We start from the raw sequence: 19,020 nt of genomic DNA, 5'->3' as shown, positions 1-19,020 counted from the left end.
TCTTGCCTCTAAAGATAAATGCTCATCTGTCATATTTGATAGACTGTTGTATTATGGAGTATCAATTTTTGTACAAAATTTCTAGAAATAAACTTGGGCAAAACAAAAAAAAAAAATATAATAAGAATAATAATAATCCTGGGCTGCTCTGGGCTCTTTGGTGTTGCTGTGCTTTGGGGCTGGGTTGCTGTTCCAATGATGCTTTGTGTGATTGCAGCTTTGGCAGAAAACTGGAAAACAGACCCACCCCAATCTCTGTTATCCCTGCATGGGACATTCAGGAGAGGCCAAGCAAATCTTTGTGGTTTAAGGGTGGGTTTTTTGTCTGTTAATTTATAAGGAGCTAAGTCTGCCTGCACCTCCTTTACTGAGCCAGGTGCAGACAAGTTCAATTCTTGCTTCTCCTTTCAGCAAATTACTGTGGGTTTTGGGTTTTTTTTGGTGCCTGATATCCAGAGCTGGATTGAATCCCTGATCCTCAGCTAAGCAAATCCTTCCAGCCCTCAGCTTTCTACCCCTGGAGGTTCAAAGTGTTCCAGGAATAGCACACACTGATGGAAAGTTCATGGGGGCTCTTTTAGGAATGAGTGAGGGTTTAACCTGATGTCTGTAGGGCTGGCTGGGGAGCTCTGGAAAGGGTCCATGAGTCCTGGCTGACTTTCCCACACTGACACAGCTGTTTTACAAGGTGAAAACTAAACTTATTTCTTTGCCCTTCTCAGGTTTGGGTGGGCAATAGACTTGGAAAGCTTTTAGATGAGCTTTGTTGTGTTGCTAACCTCTTTTTCTCACCTTTAGTAAAATGGATCTGGTCCTTTTTTTGCCCCTAGCAAGCCATGATTTAGCTTGGTCCAGAAAAGAATCAGGGGCTGGAAAATCTCCTGTGAAGCCAGAGTGAGGGAGCTGGGGTTGTTCAGCCTGGAATAAATAAAAAAGCTTCAAGGAGACCTCAGAGTGACCTCCCAGTATCTGAAACATCCTCCAGGAAGGCTGCAGAGGGACTGTTTGCAAGGGCCTGGAGGGATAGGATGAGGAGCAATGGCTTTAAATTAGAGGAGATTTAGATTGAATTTTAGGGAAAAAATCTTTATCAAAAGGTTAGCTGAAAACTGGCAGAGGTTGCCCAGGGAGGTGGTTGAGGTCTCATCCCTGCCCTGGAGATGTTCAAGGTGAGGCTTGAGGAGGCTCTGAGCACCCTGAGCTGGGTGAGGGTGTCCCTGATACTGCAGGGGTTTTACTAAATGACCTTTAGAGGTCCCTTCCAACCCAGATTATTCTATGATTCTATGGAAATGCACAGCAAGGAAAGCCATGAATGTCCTGCTCGAAGCCCTTGGAGTGAGCTGGAGGTGATGAGTCCTCCCAGGGCTTTTTCCAAGCAATTCATACAATTAGCAAGTTTGAAATCAAAGCCCAGCTGCTGCTGAAGCAGAGGAGGGGGAGGGAGCTCTTTAAAACCAGAATCCATTCCTGCAAAGGGCTACACTAATGAATGTCCTTTAATTGTCCATCCTGCAAGGTCAGGCCAGCTCTGCTGACAACTCTTGGCTGTGCTGGAAGTCCCCTTAATCAAGGTCCTCTGGATATTCTTCCTTTTTATCTCCTTGCCACCAGGCTATAAAAGGGGAATTTTCCTTGGATCTCATATTGACCAAGAAGGCCAATGGCATCCTGGGCTGGCTCAGGAAGAGCATGGCCAGCAGGTCCAGGGAAGGGATTCTGCCCCTGTGCTCAGCTCTGGGGAGGCCACAGCTTGAGTCCTGTGTCCAGTTCTGGGCCCCTCAGCCCCTCAGGAAGGAGCTTGAGGTGCTGGAGCAGGTCCAAAGGAGGCAAGTGGGCTGGTGAAGGGACCTGAGCACAGACCCTATGAGGAGAGGCTGAGGGAGCTGGGGCTGTTCAGCCTGGAGAAGAGGAGGCTCAGGGGAGACCTCATCGCTCTCTGCAACTCCCTGAAAGGAGGTTGGAGCCAGGGGGGGGTTGGTCTCTTTTGCCAGGCAACTCTCAGCAAGACAAGAGGCCATGGTCTCAAGTTGTCCCAGGAGAAGTTTAGGTTGGAGATTGGAAAGAATTTCTTTCTGGAGAGGGTGATCAGGCATTGGAATGGGCTGCCCAGGGAAGGGGTGGATTCTCCGTGTCTGGAGCTATTTCCAAAGAGCCTGGATGTGGCACTGAGTGCCATGGGCTGGGAACCACGGGGGGAGTGGATCAAGAGTTGGACTTGATGATCTCTGAGGTCCCTTCCAACCCAGCCAGTTCTATGATTCTGTGATTCTATGATGACCTCAAGGTACCAGTCTAGGATGTGCTCATCCCATGGAAGTTTCGACCACCCTGAGCTGAGCTCCTGGGCAAATCTCTTCTTCCAAACTCCTTTTCTGCAGTTGGTTTTCCCTTTCCATGCCCATCTAAGGGAGCACAGGGGGTAAGAACCTTCCCTAAAATTCCCCTCTGGCTTCTGGTGTTTGCTAACTTTAACTGGTTTAGCAAAAAAAAAAAAAATCAGTGAGGGTGTCCTGGTACTGTAGGTAACTTCCCCTGTTCCCATGTTTCCTGCATAGCTCCTTTTTCCCTGAGAGAAAGGGCAGGAATATTTTCCATAGCTCCAGCATGTCATGAGATGGGATGTCACCAGCTTGCTGTGAGACCTTCATCCATTTTAAGCAGCATAAAGAAGATGGTGGAATGGTGCCATTTGTGGTGCAGATGTAGCTTTTTTTTCTGTCTAGAAGCAGAGCAAAGCCTCATCAAGAGGTGAGAAAAAAAGAAAAAGAGGGGACATGCTGCCCTCATGAGGTATCAGTCAGTAACACCACAGTAAGGAAAAAAAAAAACCACCACATTTTGGGGAAATGCCAGGTAGCAATTGGGAGAAACCACAAACCCTGAGTGGAAGAGCCTTGGAGGAGGAGGAGGCCCAGAGTAGAAATGGATGCATTGCCCTCTGAATAAATATTTGGTCAAACACCAGCACCACATGAAATAATAAATGAATTTTCAGCTGTGGAAATCCTTCTGAGCTTCTCGTTGTAAAATGATCCTCAGGAAAATGGTGCTGTTTGAAAACTGCTCAGTGAAATTGAGGTTTTTTCCCTCCAAAAAACCCTGATAATCACAAAATGGGCAACTTTCTACCTACTCCTGCCAGGGGTTCATGGGATGATCTTCTGCAGATGAAGAAAAACACCAGTGTGGATTTTTCTCTGCTCTGTTGTTATCTTTTTTTTCTTCTGGGCTGGGGAACTTGAGGGTAAAAATGTTTTAAAAAGCTGTAAGAGAAGCCTGGTGGGAATTCAGACTCCATCCATGACTTGCTCATTCACTGGTTCCCTGCTTTCTCCCAGATCTGATCCACATGATCACACATCAAGAGGGGTTTTTGGGGTTTTTTTTCACAAATCAGTTCCTGCCTTTGCTCTGTGCTTTCTCTTGTGCTTTGATCAAGGTTACTTGGTACAGGATGGCCCTTCCATCTGGGTTGGCTGAGCCAAATATTACCCCCTCTGCCAAAAGCCCATATTGCCATTGCTTGGCATTCCCAAACCACTCTGAGGGTTGATTTCACAACACAAACCTCCACATCTCATCAACTTTTCCAAGTCAGGCATCAGAAAGAGATGGCAATGACATTTATTTCTATTTGGTTTTATTATTTTTCCTCTCTATTTCTATTTTCTTTTATTTCTATGTTCCTATTTTCTATTTTTCCATTTATTTCTGGTTTTGAGTTTTGGAGAATCTAGCTTACTGCTTCCTTCTCCAAATATTAATTCCTCTGCCTAGAGTTGCCCAAAGACACTGATGGTTGTCATCAAGCTGCTGTCAGTTTTCTCTGCAGTCTGAGGAGCTTTCCCACCTCAGGCTCAGAACCCCAACAAAACCTGAAGAGCCTTCAGCCTCCATCCTCACCACCACAGGTTTATGCTCGACCATGTGTCTGGGCTGCTGAATATCTTGAGATAATTCTGGTTTGATGATGAACTAACAGGAGGGTTGGGAAGTTGTACAGCTCTCCAGTATGACCAGTTGGAGGTAGTGGATGGATGGAGGGATGGATGGAGGGATAGAGGGAGGGATGGATGGATGGATGGATGGATGGAGAGATAGAGGGATGGATGAATGGATGGATGGAGGGATGGAGGGATGGATGGATGGATGGATGGATGGATGGATGGATGGAGGGATGGAGGGATGGATGGATGAATGGAGGGATGGAGGGATAGAAGGAGGGATAGAGGGATGGATGGATGGATGGATGGATGGATGGATGGAGGGATGGAAGGAGGGAGGGAGTGAGGGAGGGATGGAGGGAGGGATGGAGGGAGGGATGGAGGGATGGATGGATGGATGGATGGATGGATGGATGGATGGATGGAAAGAGGGGTGCATGGATGGATGGATGGATGGAGGGATGGATAGAGGGATGGATGGATGGATGGATGGATGGATGGATGGATAGATGGAGGGATGGATGGAGGGATGGAGGGATAGAGGGAAAGAGGGGTGCATGGATGGATGGATGGATGGATACTACACACCCATTCTCCCTCCTTGGCATGTCAGATGGCCTGGATGTGCCTTCCAAGAAAATCTAAATGGTTGTACAGTGGGTTCATCCATGAAGAGTCAGTCAAAATATTGTGACCTAGAAGTGATACCAAATCAACCAAAGAGCATGAAAATCTTGAGGGGTTGGTATAATGGCACTGAATCATCCTGGAGGCACTTAGAGCCAATGAGAGCACAAAATTTTGGTGCAAATGCTCTCCTTGGGAGTCCTCACAGCCAAGGGGATCCCAGCCAAACTGTATATTGATTTATTTTTTTGTTCTCCTTATGTATGCTTAGCTGTCATGCTCAGTAAGAGACCATCCTACAGAGGCTTTCTTTTCCAAGGGCCTTAAATATCCCCACAGAAGGATTTACTTTGCTTGTTGGCCAAACCTCAACCACTTTTGGGGTAGAAAGTACAACCATTTCACATCAGATAAAGTGAGGAGAGCAAAATGTCACCTCTACAAGATGAAGATGCCTGTGCAGTCAAGGGAGAGGCTATAATCCAAGCAGAATACAGAGATAAATTCCTTAGGAAATGTGGCAGGGGATCATTTCATAACCATGCTTGTACAGGACCCTAGATTTTTGGATCTTGCTTGGAAGTTTTTACAGCCACTTGCATCCCCAGTTCTTGTTGAACCACCAGCTTTTTGTCTTGATAAATGGCCCACAAAAATTGGAAATTAACTTGTGGTGGATTTGCATGGGTTTTCCATGCAGTTTCCAGGGAGACTGAGTGGTGACCACGTTGGTGTGGATGGGTGTGATGGGTCCCATGTGCTCCAAGGACACAAAAGCTGCTTTGGTGGGACCTTCTGCAGAGTCTTGGGAGGAAGCAGAATGTGGTTTAATTTCTCTGGCATAAAAGATGCTTTAGAGGCTGATCTGAGGTGGTGGAATTACCTTCAGAGCAAAGAAGATGCTTCTTGTAGCTCTTTTTCCAGAGAAATTGCCTTGTCCTCCTTTGAAGTTAGAAACCTTGGAACTTTCTATTAAAGAATAATGATCCCTAGGGAAAATAGCATTTGGGTTTTTTGGGGGTTTTTGCCCTAAACTCAAGCTCTTGGAGGCCAATCCTTCAGCTCAATGTATGAGCCTATAACAGATTTTCTCATTTCTTCTCCAACTCACTCAATTTAACAAAAAAAACAACTACAATGAAACACAGAAGACACAGACATATTGCCAACAGCCCAAGAAGCATCATCAACAGCAGACAAGATGTGTGCTAGGGGGTTTCAGAAATTAATATTATTCCTTATTATTGGTCTACCAATATTTTTACCTTTTTTTTCCCCCTTATTTTCTTTTCTTGTCCCTTCAGTTCCCTGTCTGTGTAGTTAAATAAATTGGTTCAGCTGCTTCTGTTGACTCAAGCAGCACATTCAGTGATTACAAATGTTTGCACAGCATCCTCTGTTCTAGAGCACATTTAATGACTTGGGGTTTTGGTTTTACAGCTGATCCAAAATAACATTTCCCCAACTATTTCAACAGGCATTAAGAGGGCAATTTAGGATATTTATTAAGCAGGATGTCTTTATTCTCTGAGTATTTTTAGCTGAGCCTGTTGTGATAGGATGAGGAGTGATGGTTTTAAACTAAAAGAGAGGAGAATAAGAGTAGACAAAAGGAAGAAATTATTTACTCTAGGGTGGGGAGACACTGGCCCAGGTTACCCAGAGAGATGGGAGATTCCCCATCCCTGGAAACATTCCAGGTCAGGCTGGATGAGGCTCTGAGCATCCTGATCAGGTTGAAGATGTTCCTGCATATTACAGGGAGGTAGGACTGGAGTTTTAAAGATCCCTTCCAACCCAAACCATCCTTTGATTCTATGCAATCCCTCCCTCACTTGAAGCTCATAAATATCCCCCACAAAGCCCCAAATTCCTCTGGTTTTTAATGCAGATGTGCCCCTGAGGAAGCACACTGGGGGCTCCTGGCTTGAAGCCCAAAGGCCATTTCCAGGAGGCCTTTTTAAAACATCTTCATCCCAAACTCTCTTGGCCTGATTTTGCTTTGCTTGTGAAACCTGGGGAGATCCCAGCATGGCTTCGTGTGGCAGCAATTTTCTTTTATAGCACTGAAAACAGAAAGCATCAGAAAACTGACTCAGGGGGTTTCCAAACCAAGAAGCCTCTTGTGACCTTCTCTCAACATTTATTGAACTTGTTAAACATTTTCTAGTAAAAGCTTTTTTCCATGGCCACAGTGATGAGATAATAACAACCTTCTGAAGGCAGCTTTTACAACCCCCTGCCACTTGACCCCCCTCCAGTTTGGTTTTTTTTTTTTGGACAATAAGCTGTTGTTTGGAGTTTTCAACAAGCTCATTCAAACAGCTTCTAAACTAACTGGCAACTCTCTAGCAGGAAGAAACATGCTGGAATATTTTTTCCAAAGGAAAAAAAAAAAAAAATCCAGGTTTACATACTTAGGTTACCCCATAACCACTGGGTTTCTGCAGCAAAACTGAGTGCAATATCCCAAAGTTTGGCACATCTTAGAATCGTAAAATGGTTTGGGTTGGAAGGGACCTTCCAGCTCCTCCAGTTCCAACCCCTGGATGGGCAGGGACCCCTCCCACAGCCCAGGTTGCTCCAAGCTCCATCCAACCTGGGCTGAGACACTGCCAGGGATGGGGCAGCCACAGCTTCCTTGGGCAACCTGGGACAGGGGCTCAGCACCCTCAAATTCAAGAATTTCTTCCTAAAATCTCACCTAAATCGCCCCTCTTTCAGTTTGAAACCCTTCCCCCTCATCCCATCCCTCCAGGCCCTTGTCCAAAGTCCCTCCCCAATTTTCCTGGAGCCCCTTCAAGCACTGGAAGCTGCTCCAAGGTCTCCCCAGAACCTTCTCTCCTCCAGACTGAACACCCCCAACTCTCTCAACCTGTTCCAGGCTCTCCCCACCCTCAAATTCCACAATTTCTTCCCCATCTCCAACCTCAATCTCCCCTTTCTCTCCAACTTTTAACCCATTTCCCTTCTCCTCTCCCTACCCCCCTGTGTCCAAAGCCCTCCCCCAGCTTTCTTGGAGCCCCTTCAGATATTGGAAGGTTGCTCTGAGCTCCTCTGGGAGCCTCCTCTTCTCCTGGCTGAACAACCCCAATCCCTCAGCCTGGCTTCCCAGGGAGCTGCTCAGCCCTCTGAGCATTTCAGTGCCTCCTCTGGACACCTTCCAGGAGCTCTGTGTCCTTCTGATGCTGGGGACTCCAGAACTGGACACAGGACTCCAGGTGGGGTCTCAGCAGAGCAGAGCAGAGGGGCAGAATCCCCTCCCTCAGTGCTCTCTGGGCTTCTGCTGATGCCCCCAGGACCTGGCTGGTCCATCCATCCATCATCCCCAGAAAATGAGGCACTTAACAACAGATTTTAGAGGCAGCAGGACAACTAATTGTATTTCCTATTTAAAGAAAAATTTGCTAGGATAGTTAAGAAAGTTGGGACAGACTGACTCCATCACAGGTTGGGGAAAAAAAAGTGTCAGGGTTAACTGAGGTACAACCACAGCTGCAGCTGAACTGAGCTGCATCCTGGGGTCTTGGCCATTTGATGAACCTTATCCCAAGCCAGTAAGACATGAAGAGGTTTTGTTTGGAAGCCTTGACATAAGGTTGATCAAAAATCCACCCAAGATGCTTAAATGCAATCTGTTGACTTCAGTAGATGTGAGGTCCTGTCTTGCTCAGATGCCTTCAGTCTAACAACACATTTCTCAAGCTACCCAGAAGAAAAGCCAGCAAAGCAAACACCACCCTTTCCCCCAAACCACAATGTTTTAGTATATTGAAGGCTTCAAAGAAAGAATACACATGGGATTTTAAAGCAAGACAGTTTGAAGTGATGTTTACCCAGAAATCAGCTTTGTTTTATGGGCTCCATATTTTGAAATTGTGCTGTGAAGAATCTGAGGAGCCAAGAGTCCAGGTGCTAAAGCCCAAATAGCAAAAAAGGCCACTCTACCTCATGAAATCACCCAAATTACCAACTACTTCTTTTACAGTCTAGCCAGAATGAGGAAAAAAGCTGTTATGTTAGGGTTGATGTGGGCATCACCTTGTTCTGAGTTAGTGCTGCTGTTGTCCCTCATGACAATGTCATTTAAAATAGTTTTGCCCTATCTCATTAAAAATATGTATTTGAGCCTCCAAAGTTTTTTTTTTCCCCATGAAAATATTAGCTCTTTTAAGTGCCAGGGGGCCTAGACAGACTGGAGAGTTGGGCTGATCCCAATGGGATGAGGTTCAACACAGCCAAATGCCGGGTCCTGCACTTTGGCCACAACAACCCCATGGGGAGCTCCAGGCTGGGCACAGAGTGGCAGAAAGGGAGCTGGGATTGGCAGGAAGCTGAAGAGGAGGCAGCAGTGTGCCCAGGTGGCCAAGAAGGCCAATGGCATCCTGGGCTGTCTGAGGAAGAGCGTGGCCAGCAGGTCCAGGGAAGGGATTCTGCCCCTGTGCTCAACTCTGGTGAGGCCACAGCTTGAGTCCTGTGTCCAGTTCTGGGCCCCTCAGCCCCTCAGGAAGGAGCTTGAGGTGCTGGAGCAGGTCCAAAGGAGGCAACTGGGCTGGTGAAGGGATCCAGCAGAGATGCTGTGAGGAGAGGCTGAGGGAGCTGGGGGTGTTCAGCCTAAAGAAGAGGAGGCTCAGGGGAGACCTCATCACTCTCTGCAACTCCCTGAAAGGAGGTTGGAGCCAGGGGGGGGTTGGTCTCTTTTCCCAGGCAACTCTCAGCAAGACAAGAGGCCATGGTCTCAAGTTGTGCCAGGGGAGGTTTAGGTTGGAGATTGGAAAGAATTTCTTTCTGGAGAGGGTGATCAGGCATTGGAATGGGCTGCCCAGGGAAGGGGTGGATTCTCCGTGTCTGGAGCTATTTCCAAAGAGCCTGGATGTGGCACTGAGTGCCATGGGCTGGGAACCACGGGGGGAGTGGATCAAGGGTTGGACTTGATGATCTCTGAGGTCCCTTCCAACCCAGCCAGTTCTATGATTCTATGATATCTGTGAGCAGCAGCTGACATAGTCCTGCCTTCCTTCCTCCATTTGCTGGGACATCTTGAGAGAGGCTTTTTGTCTCAGGTCACCACATGCTCTGCAGGATCCAAGTCCATCATCTGTAGGAAAGAGCCTGGACCCTTTTTTTCCAAGTCACTTTTGCTACAAGGGGCTTTTGGACACATCAGTGACCACTAAAATTGGATTTTATATATATTTGTATGGTTTTCATGATTATCCTGTCCTGTGTCTATTCATAGAATCACAGAATGTCAGGTTGGAAGGGACCTTAAGGATCATCTGTTCCAACCCTTCTCATATTAATTATATGATGTGTATATAAATAATCTATGAATATTAATTGTTTGCCCTGACCACTAAGCAAACACACTTTGATCTTCACAAAAAAATGCTCAGAAAAAAACTAATCCTGGTTAAAGTGAGGAAGTGCTGGTAACAGTTTAGAATCACAGAATTGCTCAGGAAAAGCCCTTCAAGATGGTTGGGTCCCACCTCATCCTAACCCTATCACCCTATTTCTGATCACCCACCACTAAACCAAGTCCCTAAGCACCACTTCCAGATGATTTTTAAACACATTCAGGGATGGAGACTCCACCACCTCCCTGGGGAGTCTGTTCCAGTGCTTAACAACCCTTCCTGTAAAGAAGTTTCTCCTGGTGTCCAACCTAAATCTCCCCTTGAGGCCATTTCCCATTGTCATCTGTCACCAGTGAGAAGAGACCAGCCCCACTCTCACTACAACCTCCTTCCAGGTATTTGTAAAGAGGGATAAGGTTTCCTCTCAGCCTCCTTTCCCCCTGACTAAACATTCCCAACATCCTCATAGGGGATGTTTTCCAAACCCTTCTCCAGCTTTCTTGCCCTTCTTTGGAACTTGCCCCAGCACCTCAATGTCCTTTTTTGTATAGAGGTGCCCAAAACTGACCACAGCACTCGAGGTGGGACCTCACCAGAGCTGAGGACAAGGACAGGATCACTTCCCTAGTCCTGCTGGTCACAAAATTTCTGCTACAAACCCTTCTTGGCCACCTGGACACATTGCTGCCTGATATTCAGCTGATCATCAATCAATAAACTAGATCCTTATCTGCCAGGCAGCTTTCCAGCCACTTTTCTCCAACCTGTAGCATTGCCTGGGCTTGTTGGGACCCAATTGCAGGACCCAACACTTGGTGAATTTCCTACAGTTGGCCTCAGCCCAATGATCCAGTCTGTCCAGGTCCCTCCAAAACCTTTCTACCATCCAGCAGATCCATACTCCCAACTTGGTGTCATCTGCCAACTTACTAAGGGTGGATTCTAGCCCCTGATCATCAATAAAGACGTTAAATAAGAGTGACCCCAGCACTGAGCCCTGGGGGACACCACTCCTGACTGTCACCAACTGGACTGGGGACAACTCTTGGGGCCCAGCCATCCTCCCAGTGTTTATCCCAGCAGATCCAAGCCATGGGCAGCCAGCTTTTCCATGAGGATGTTATGGAGGACAGTGCCAAAGGCTTTACTGAGGTCCTGGTAGACCACATCAAAAGCCTTTCCCTCTTCCATTTATCGGGTCACCTTCTCATAGAATGAGATCAGGTTTGTCAAGCAGGATCTGCTTTTCATGAACCCATACTGAGAGGGTCTGATTGTCTGGGTGACCTTTAACTGATCTGTGATGGCCTCTGGGAGCACATGGGAACACGAGACATGCTCAGTGATCAGATGATGTGTTTGAAAACTCTTTTTTCTATCATTTCCCATTTGCCCGTTGGATTCATTTGAAGAAAACTAAAGATCATAAAATCACAGAATGGTTTGGATTCAAAGGGACCTTCAAGCTCCTCCAATTCCAAACCCTGCATGGGCAGGGACCCTTCCCACAGCCCAGGTTGCTCCAAGCCCCATCCAACCTGGGCTGAGACACTGCCAGGGATGGGGCAGCCACAGCTTCCTTGGGCAACCTGGGACAGGGGCTCACTACCCTTCCAGTGAAGAATTTCTTTCTAATCTCCAATCTAAAAGTCCTCTGGTAGTAGTGGTACCAGGGCCTGGGTTGTTCTCTGCATGGCTAAGACACCTCTGGAAGTTCCATGCTGTGCATACAACCTGGCTTTCAACACTTCCAGGGATGGGGCAGCCACAGCTTCCTTGGGCAACCTGGGCTGCTGTCTGACTGCTTTCCAAGGAAAAAAATTTATCAGAATACTTGATCAAAATCTCCCCTCTTTTAGCTTAAACACATCACTCATTGTCCTGCCACTACAATCCCTGCCTAAAAATCTGTCCCCATCTTTCCTCCCCATCTTTCCTGTTGTCCTCCTTTAAGTACTGGAAGGCTGCAATAAGGTCTCCCTGGAGCCTTCTCTTCTTTAGCCTGAACAAGACAAACTCTCATAGTCTGCCTTCACACAGGAAGTTCTCATCATCTTCATGGCCTTCCTCTGGGTGTGCTTGGACTCTCCAGAACCAAGAATCCCATCCCTTGACCTGCTGGCCAAGCTTCTTTGGAAAGAAGTTGGCCTTCCAGGGAGGAAAGACCCTTACATTGCCCCCCACCTGGACACCCCAGAGGCCTCTTTCCCAAGGAATCCCTTTTCCTTCAGCAGGAAGGGGAGCAGAAGGTTTCTGGGCTTCTTTGATGGAGGGGTTGGTCACCTCAGAGCTCATTCATTGTTGGTGACAGCTTTCCTGTTGGGGACACTGCTCTCCAGCTAGAGAACCCACCTGGTGCTTAGTGCTGTACCCTCCTATTAGTAGGACCTCTCTGTCCATGGGCATCTCCTGTCCCAGCACCCTGGGTCCCCTCCAGCCTTGGGCACCAAGAGAGAAAACTCTGCAAACACCACCTGAGCCCAGAGAGTTGGTGTCTGAAACACACAAACTTTATTTACAGAAAAACATCATGGTAGGACTCAGATCTTCCTCTTGGAAGGCCCCCTTCAACTCTGCCAAACTTGCATCTCCATCAAGGCTTGGAAAAGCAAGCAAGCAAGACATCTGGCTAAGAATCAGAAGACATGGGGGTTCCTGAGTTGCTTGGGGTTGGCCCTGGTGGGCATTAGATTGTCCCCAGCCCTGGGCCATGCTGTGGACAGCAAGACTTTGCCACCAGGGCTAAATCCTGGCTGGGCTCAGGGTGAGACTTGGGTTGCCTGGCCCTAAGAAATGGCTCCTTCCCAGAGTGGATGGTGCTGAGGGCAGTGGGATGCTGGTGGTGGTTGTTCCTCCAGGAGGAGGTGACCAAGTGCCACATCCCTGCAGTGGGGACCCAGCCTCACAGCCTGACTGTGGGCAGAGTATGGGGAGGATATCCCTGTCCTGCTGGGGGTGGGTCCCCCTCCATCTCCTTCTCCAACTCCATCTCCCACTCCATCTCCTCCTTCATCTCCACGTCTGTGACACCACCCACATCCACCTTCATCCCCAAGTCCACTCTGCTGAGAGATGATGAGGTAGCCATGCAGAACAAGACATTGGGCATGCCCTGGCCAACTGGACCAACTGGGCTGAGTGGAGCTGTGGAATGAGGGAATTAACACCCCTGTTCCTTCTCACCACCGGGAGAAAACCAGGGGGTGATGGGTGCCCTGGGCATGTCCCCAGCAGGAGCTGGCTGGAGGGTAAGTGGCTCCCCAGCTACCATCACCCACCGTGACTCCCAGGATGGAGGATCCTGGTTTTTTTCCAGAATTTCAACAGCTTGAAGTGCTGCAAGGTCTTGTGGATCTGTCAGGGCAGAGAGGGCAAGGATGAGTGGCCCTGCTGCATGTCCCAGGGGTGCTGGGCACAGAAGATACCCAGAAGGATGTTCCACTACTTAAAGGGTGGCTACAAAGAAGATGGAGACTCCCTGCTTACAAGGAGTCACCTGGATAAGACAATGAGCACAGGTTGCTCCTGGGAAGATTCCAATTGGACACAAGAGGTGTCAGCCCAACTCTGCTCTGCCTTGGTGAGACCACACCTGGAATACTGGCTCCAGTTTGGGGCTCCCCAGTTGAGGAGAGCCAGAGATCTACTGGAGAGAGGCCAAGGGAGAGCTGGGAGGGTGCTGAAGGGACTTGAGCATCTCTGCTGGGAAGAAAGAGTGAGAGCCCTGGGGCTGTTGAGGCTGGAGAAGAGAAGGCTGAGAGGGGATCTGCTGAATGTCCATCAATAGCTGAGGGCTGGGGGGCAAGAGGAAGGGGACAATCTCTGTTCAGGGGTGCCCAGGAACAGGACAAGGAAGAATGGGGTGGAGCTGGAACATGGGAAGTTCCACAGAAAGAGAAGGAAGAACTTTTTCCCTGTGAGGCTGATGGAGCCCTGGCCCAGGCTGCCCAGAGAGGTTCTGGAGGCTCCTTCTCTGGAGATTTTCCACCCCCCCCTGGATGTGTTCCTGTGTGTCCTGCCCTGGGGAATCCTGCTGGGACAGAGGGGTTGGACTGGATGATGTGTAGATGTCCCTTCCAACTCCTAACATTCTATGATTCTATGATTCTAAATTTTTCACCATGAGGACAGTCAAACATTGGAATGGTCTCCCAGGGGAAGTGGTGGATTCCTCCACTTTGGAAAGTTTGAAGTCGCAGCTCGATGAGGTGCTGGGACAACTCATATAAATTGTAGTATTAGAAGGGTTGGACTTTGAGGACACTTCCAACCTGACATTATATGATTCTACTATTCTATGAAGCTCCTTTTTTTTGGCCTCAGGTGGCCTTTAGTCTCCATGCTGCTCCTTGGACAGGGCTGAGCTGCCATGGCTCCAGCCTGGAAAGCAGCAGAGGAGGCACTGGATCCAGCTGCTCCCAGCAAGTATCTCAGAAGACTGGGACATAGGAGGACATTCCCTTCCCTTGACCTGCTGGCCACGTTGCTTTTGATGCAGCCCAGGACCTGGTTGGATTTCTGGGCTCTGAACACACATTGGGAACTCATGTCCAGCTTTTCATTCACCAATACCCCTAAATCCTTCTCTGCAGGGCTGTTCTCCATCCCTTCATCCCAGCATGAACTTAAAGCACTCATGGCTCCCCTAGGGACATGTTGCCCAAGAACAGAAGTGCCACTGACTGGAAGCTGCCCAATGTTACCTCAGTCTACAAGAAGAGCCTGAGGGAAGGCCAAAACCACCAGGGAATTGTTAGACCTTAGCACCTGGAGAAATAATGGAGAAGATCACATTGTGTGCTACTGAAAAGCATTTAATGAGCAATGAAACCATCAGGCACAGTCAATGTGGGCTCTCAAAGGGAAATTCCTGTTTAATTTGATAATCATAGAATGCTTTGGGTGTGAAAGGACCCCCCTGCATGGGCAGGAACCCCTCCCACAGCCCAGGTTGCTCCAAGCCTCATCCAACCTGGGCTGAGACACTGCCAGGGATGGGGCAGCCACAGCTTCCTTGGGCAACCTGGGACAGGGGCTCAGCACCCTCACAGCAAAGAATTTATTTCTTCTATCTAAGAAATCTCCCCTCTTTCATTTTGAAACTCTTCCCCCTTGTCCAATGTCCTTGTAAGAAGTCCCTCCCCAGCTTTCCTGTAGCACCTTCAGGTCTTGGAAGATGCTCTAAGGTCTCCCTGGAACCTTCTTTTCTCCAGGCTGAAACCCACCAACTTTTCTCAGATTTTCTTCATAGCAGAAGTGTTTCAGCTCCCTGATCACCTTCATGGCCCTCCTCTGGACTTGCTCCATCACCTCCATGTCCTTCCTGTGCTGAAGAACCCCAGAACTGGACTCAGGAGGGATTCTCAGAAGAGTGGGACATAGGAGGACGTTCCCTTGCCTTAACCTGCTGGCCACGTTGCTTTTGATGCAGCCCAGGACCTGGTTGGTTTTCTGGGCTCTGAGAACACATTGGGAACTCATGTCCAACTTTTCATCCACCAATACCCCTAAATCCTTCTCTGCAGGGCTGTTCTCCATCCCTTCATCCCTCAGCCTTTATGGATACAGGGACTGCTGATTTTCTTTTTGGTGCTAAGCAGCCCCAGGACCTAATAAAAGTCATGCTGTGATCTTCAAAATGATGCAAAGAGATAACGTTGGCCTTTTTATGTGGTTTAAAAAATTCAAATCCTCACTTCCCAGGGCATCAGTGAATTACACAGGGCCCTATCTCATGCCACGTACACAGCTGAGCCTGCTCCAGCATTCCTGCTCCAAGGAATTCTTCATAAACCAGGGATGAAAGAAGCCACCATTTGCAGCTTGCAAATATTCTGCTTAAAATAATCCCCCAGTCCTTGTGAATTAACTCATTATTTCAAGCCCCAAAGGGATGATTATTTCCTTTGAATTCAGGTTATCAAGTGACTCTCAGCACGTTGAGTGGTGGCTGGGGTGAACTGTGCAAGGTTGGGTTTATCTGCTCAAAGCTGAGGAAAATCAAATGGAAAATGGAGCCTTTATCCCTCAAAACTCCTGATTTTACACTGTCCTTGTGTGCAGTCTCTTGTCATGCCTCAGATAGCAAACAACAAGAATAAATCTGAAATTTAGACTATGAGGCCAACACCTTAGCTTGGAGTGAGCTGGAAATCTGCAGGAATTTCTTTGGAGTTAGATCTGTTCCCCTGCTGGAAAATCATTAAGAATTTAACATGGGGCTTGGGGTCATATTTGAATTTTCCTCTGGGGGAAATATTGCTTTTTAGTGCTTGAATCATGGGTTAGGTCTCTCAGTGTACATTAAACAGCAAATTAAATGCAGTCTCCATATAGAGGGAATGTGAGCAGCTGTTTTAAGTCAGTCATTTGACTCTTCTAAACATCATTTTAAGTTTTGAGGTAGTCATCTCCTCATGTGGAAATGAAGAAAAGTAGGGAAATGCTGTTAAAGTAGTATCACATGGACTTGAAATTAATCAGATCAATGTATTTAGGTCACAGAATAGTCATATATCACCCAAGAATTGATTTTATTTTAAAAATTCTTTAATATTTTGGGGAAAAAATAAAAAAGCAGTGGTGTACTGATTTCATAAAGTCTTGGTGATTTATTTTGGGAAGAGCAAATGTGATCCTCTCTGATTTTACATAAAATTCTGAGCTAGAATTAGTTCTGATCACTGGATGGAGCATATCAAATTCATAAAACATTTCCAAATCTCTTGGTTTTAGGATCATTTTTGTCCCTTCACATATATTTTTCACACCTTGGGCAAAAAAAAACCAAAACCCAACTCCTTAAATTTAATCTTGAAGTGCAAGTTTCGATCCTCCAAGGCAAAGTTGTAAAGTTCAAAAGGAAGGAGCACATGCATTGTAATGAACCAGAAACCAGGAGGTGAATCAAACTGACACAACAAGTCCAAAATTACTGTGTTTGAACCTCCTGATCTCCACGAAGTGTCTCAGGAGTCTGGAGGCTTGAAAATTTTGTTACAGAAAATACATGAACTAGTGGGGTTCTTTTCATCAGAAGGAACAAATGTAGATGCACTGGTTCTCAGATGTTCAAAAGGAAAAAAAAATAGTCAGTGCCTCTTCAGCAGCAACATCCAGAACTGAAGTCCAACACCAGGCCTGAAACTTCAGCTTGAGGTAGCAAGGTTTTTGGTTTTTGGTCACCCACAGAAAAAATTACACAATGTGGTAGAAAAAGTCCCCACCTTGTCACTCTGTGGTGAGATTACCAAGGGAGGAGAGTTTGACAGCTTAATTTTTCACTCCTAAAGAGGTGTTTTGGAGAAAGGCAAACCAGGGCGAGGGGCTACAAAGGAGGGGGAGGATGGAAGAGGATGAGCATTCTGCAAAGATGGCCATCAAACTCCAAAAAACTTGACTTTCTGCTCTACTTTTCACTATTCATCCTCCTTTTTTATTTTTTTCTTTAATTTTTCTTTTAATTTTCAATGAGTTCACCACTGAACACCTCATGCATGTTGAAGACACCACGCGAAGACACCACCAGTACCATGCACGTCAACCCAACATGAACAGTGAAAAACCATGGAGGTGACTGAATTTTTGGTGGGATTTTAGGGGAGAAGGTCACCCCAAAGTGCACGTTGCACAGGGATGAGGACGGAAGAAGAGGAACAGAAGAGGAAAGGAGGACAGGACTTTCCAGCACCACCCGACCAGGTGGGAACTGGCATTTCCAGTGCCACGGATGGGAATTCCCAGTGCTGCTCCCAGAGGAGTGGAATGGGATGAGTGCTCCTGGCAGGACAGGAGTTTCGGCACAGCCTGTGCCAGTCCCTGGCAGTGAGATGGGGATGAGAATCTCCAGCACTGACACCTACGTTGGGCAGGTGCTGGAGGACTCTGTGGGGACTGGTGGCACCAGTGGGGTGAAGGAAGAGGACTGGCACCTCCAGTACTGCATGGTAGGTGGGGATGGTCCTGCTGGGCTGGGTGTGTGTTGCCTGGTGGGTGGGGTGGAGGTGGGTGCTGGGGTAATGGAGGTTTTGGGTTGTGGTGTGGGGTGAGGTCAGGGTTGGTTGGATGTGGGGTTGGGACGGGTTTGGGTGATGTGGGATGGGTTTGGATGGTGTGGGATGGGTTTGGATGGTGTGGGATAGGTTTGGATAATGTGGGATGGGTCTGTTTGGTGTGGGGTGGGTTGGTGGGATAGGAGGGGCAGGTGGATATGATATGGGGCAGGTTGGGCTGTTGTGGGGTAGGCTGGGCTCTAGGCAGGGCAGGTTGGCACGGTGTAGGGCTGCTCAACTTGTTGTGGGGCTGTTTGGCTTGTGGTGGGGCAAGTTGGCTTCTTGGGGGGCAAGTTTGCTTATGGTGGGGCAAGTTGGCTTGTTGGGGGGCAGGTTGGTTTGTTGGGGGGCAGACTGGCTTATGGTGGGGTAAGTTGGCTTGTTGGGGGGCGGGCTGGCTTTTTGTGGGGCAGGTTGGATTGTTAGGGGCTGGTTGGCTTATGGTGGGGCAAGTTGGCTTGTTGGGTGACAGGCTGGCTTATGATGGGGCAAGGTGGCTTATGGTGGGCAAGTTGGCTTGTTGGGGGGCTGGCTGGCTTATGATGGGGCAAGCTGGCTTATGGTGGGCAAGTTGGCTTGTTGGGGGGCTGGCTGGCTTATGATGGGGCAAGCTGGCTTGTTGGGGGGCAGGCTGGCCTTCAAGTAGGGTAGATGGGTTTGCTGTGGAGGTGCTTGGTTTGCAAGGCAGGTTTGCGTGATGTGGGGCACGATGGCTCTTTGTGGAGCACATCGGCTCTTCGTGGAGCAGACCCGCTCGTAGTGGAGCCGGGTGTCGTTCCACAAGGGTCCAGCTCAGGCACCGAACCCCCCACGGCCACCAGGCCCCGGCCCCCCCAGTCCCGCAGCAGGGCCCAGGCCGCTCCCCGTTGCCATGGCGACAGCTCCCCCCTCCTCCCCCCCCCCAGCAAAATATTTTCGTCCCACCACGTGATGAAAACAGCTTCCCCGGACACGTGACGGAGGGCGGGAGATGTCAATCAAAGCCCGTTTCCTCCAATCACCATCCTCTCCTTCCAGCTTCGTCCCGCCTTCCGG

Source organism: Calypte anna, chromosome 1, assembly GCF_003957555.1.
Source record: "Calypte anna isolate BGI_N300 chromosome 1, bCalAnn1_v1.p, whole genome shotgun sequence".
Taxonomy (NCBI): Eukaryota; Metazoa; Chordata; class Aves; order Apodiformes; family Trochilidae; genus Calypte; species Calypte anna.
This window is presented reverse-complemented; position numbering follows the sequence as displayed.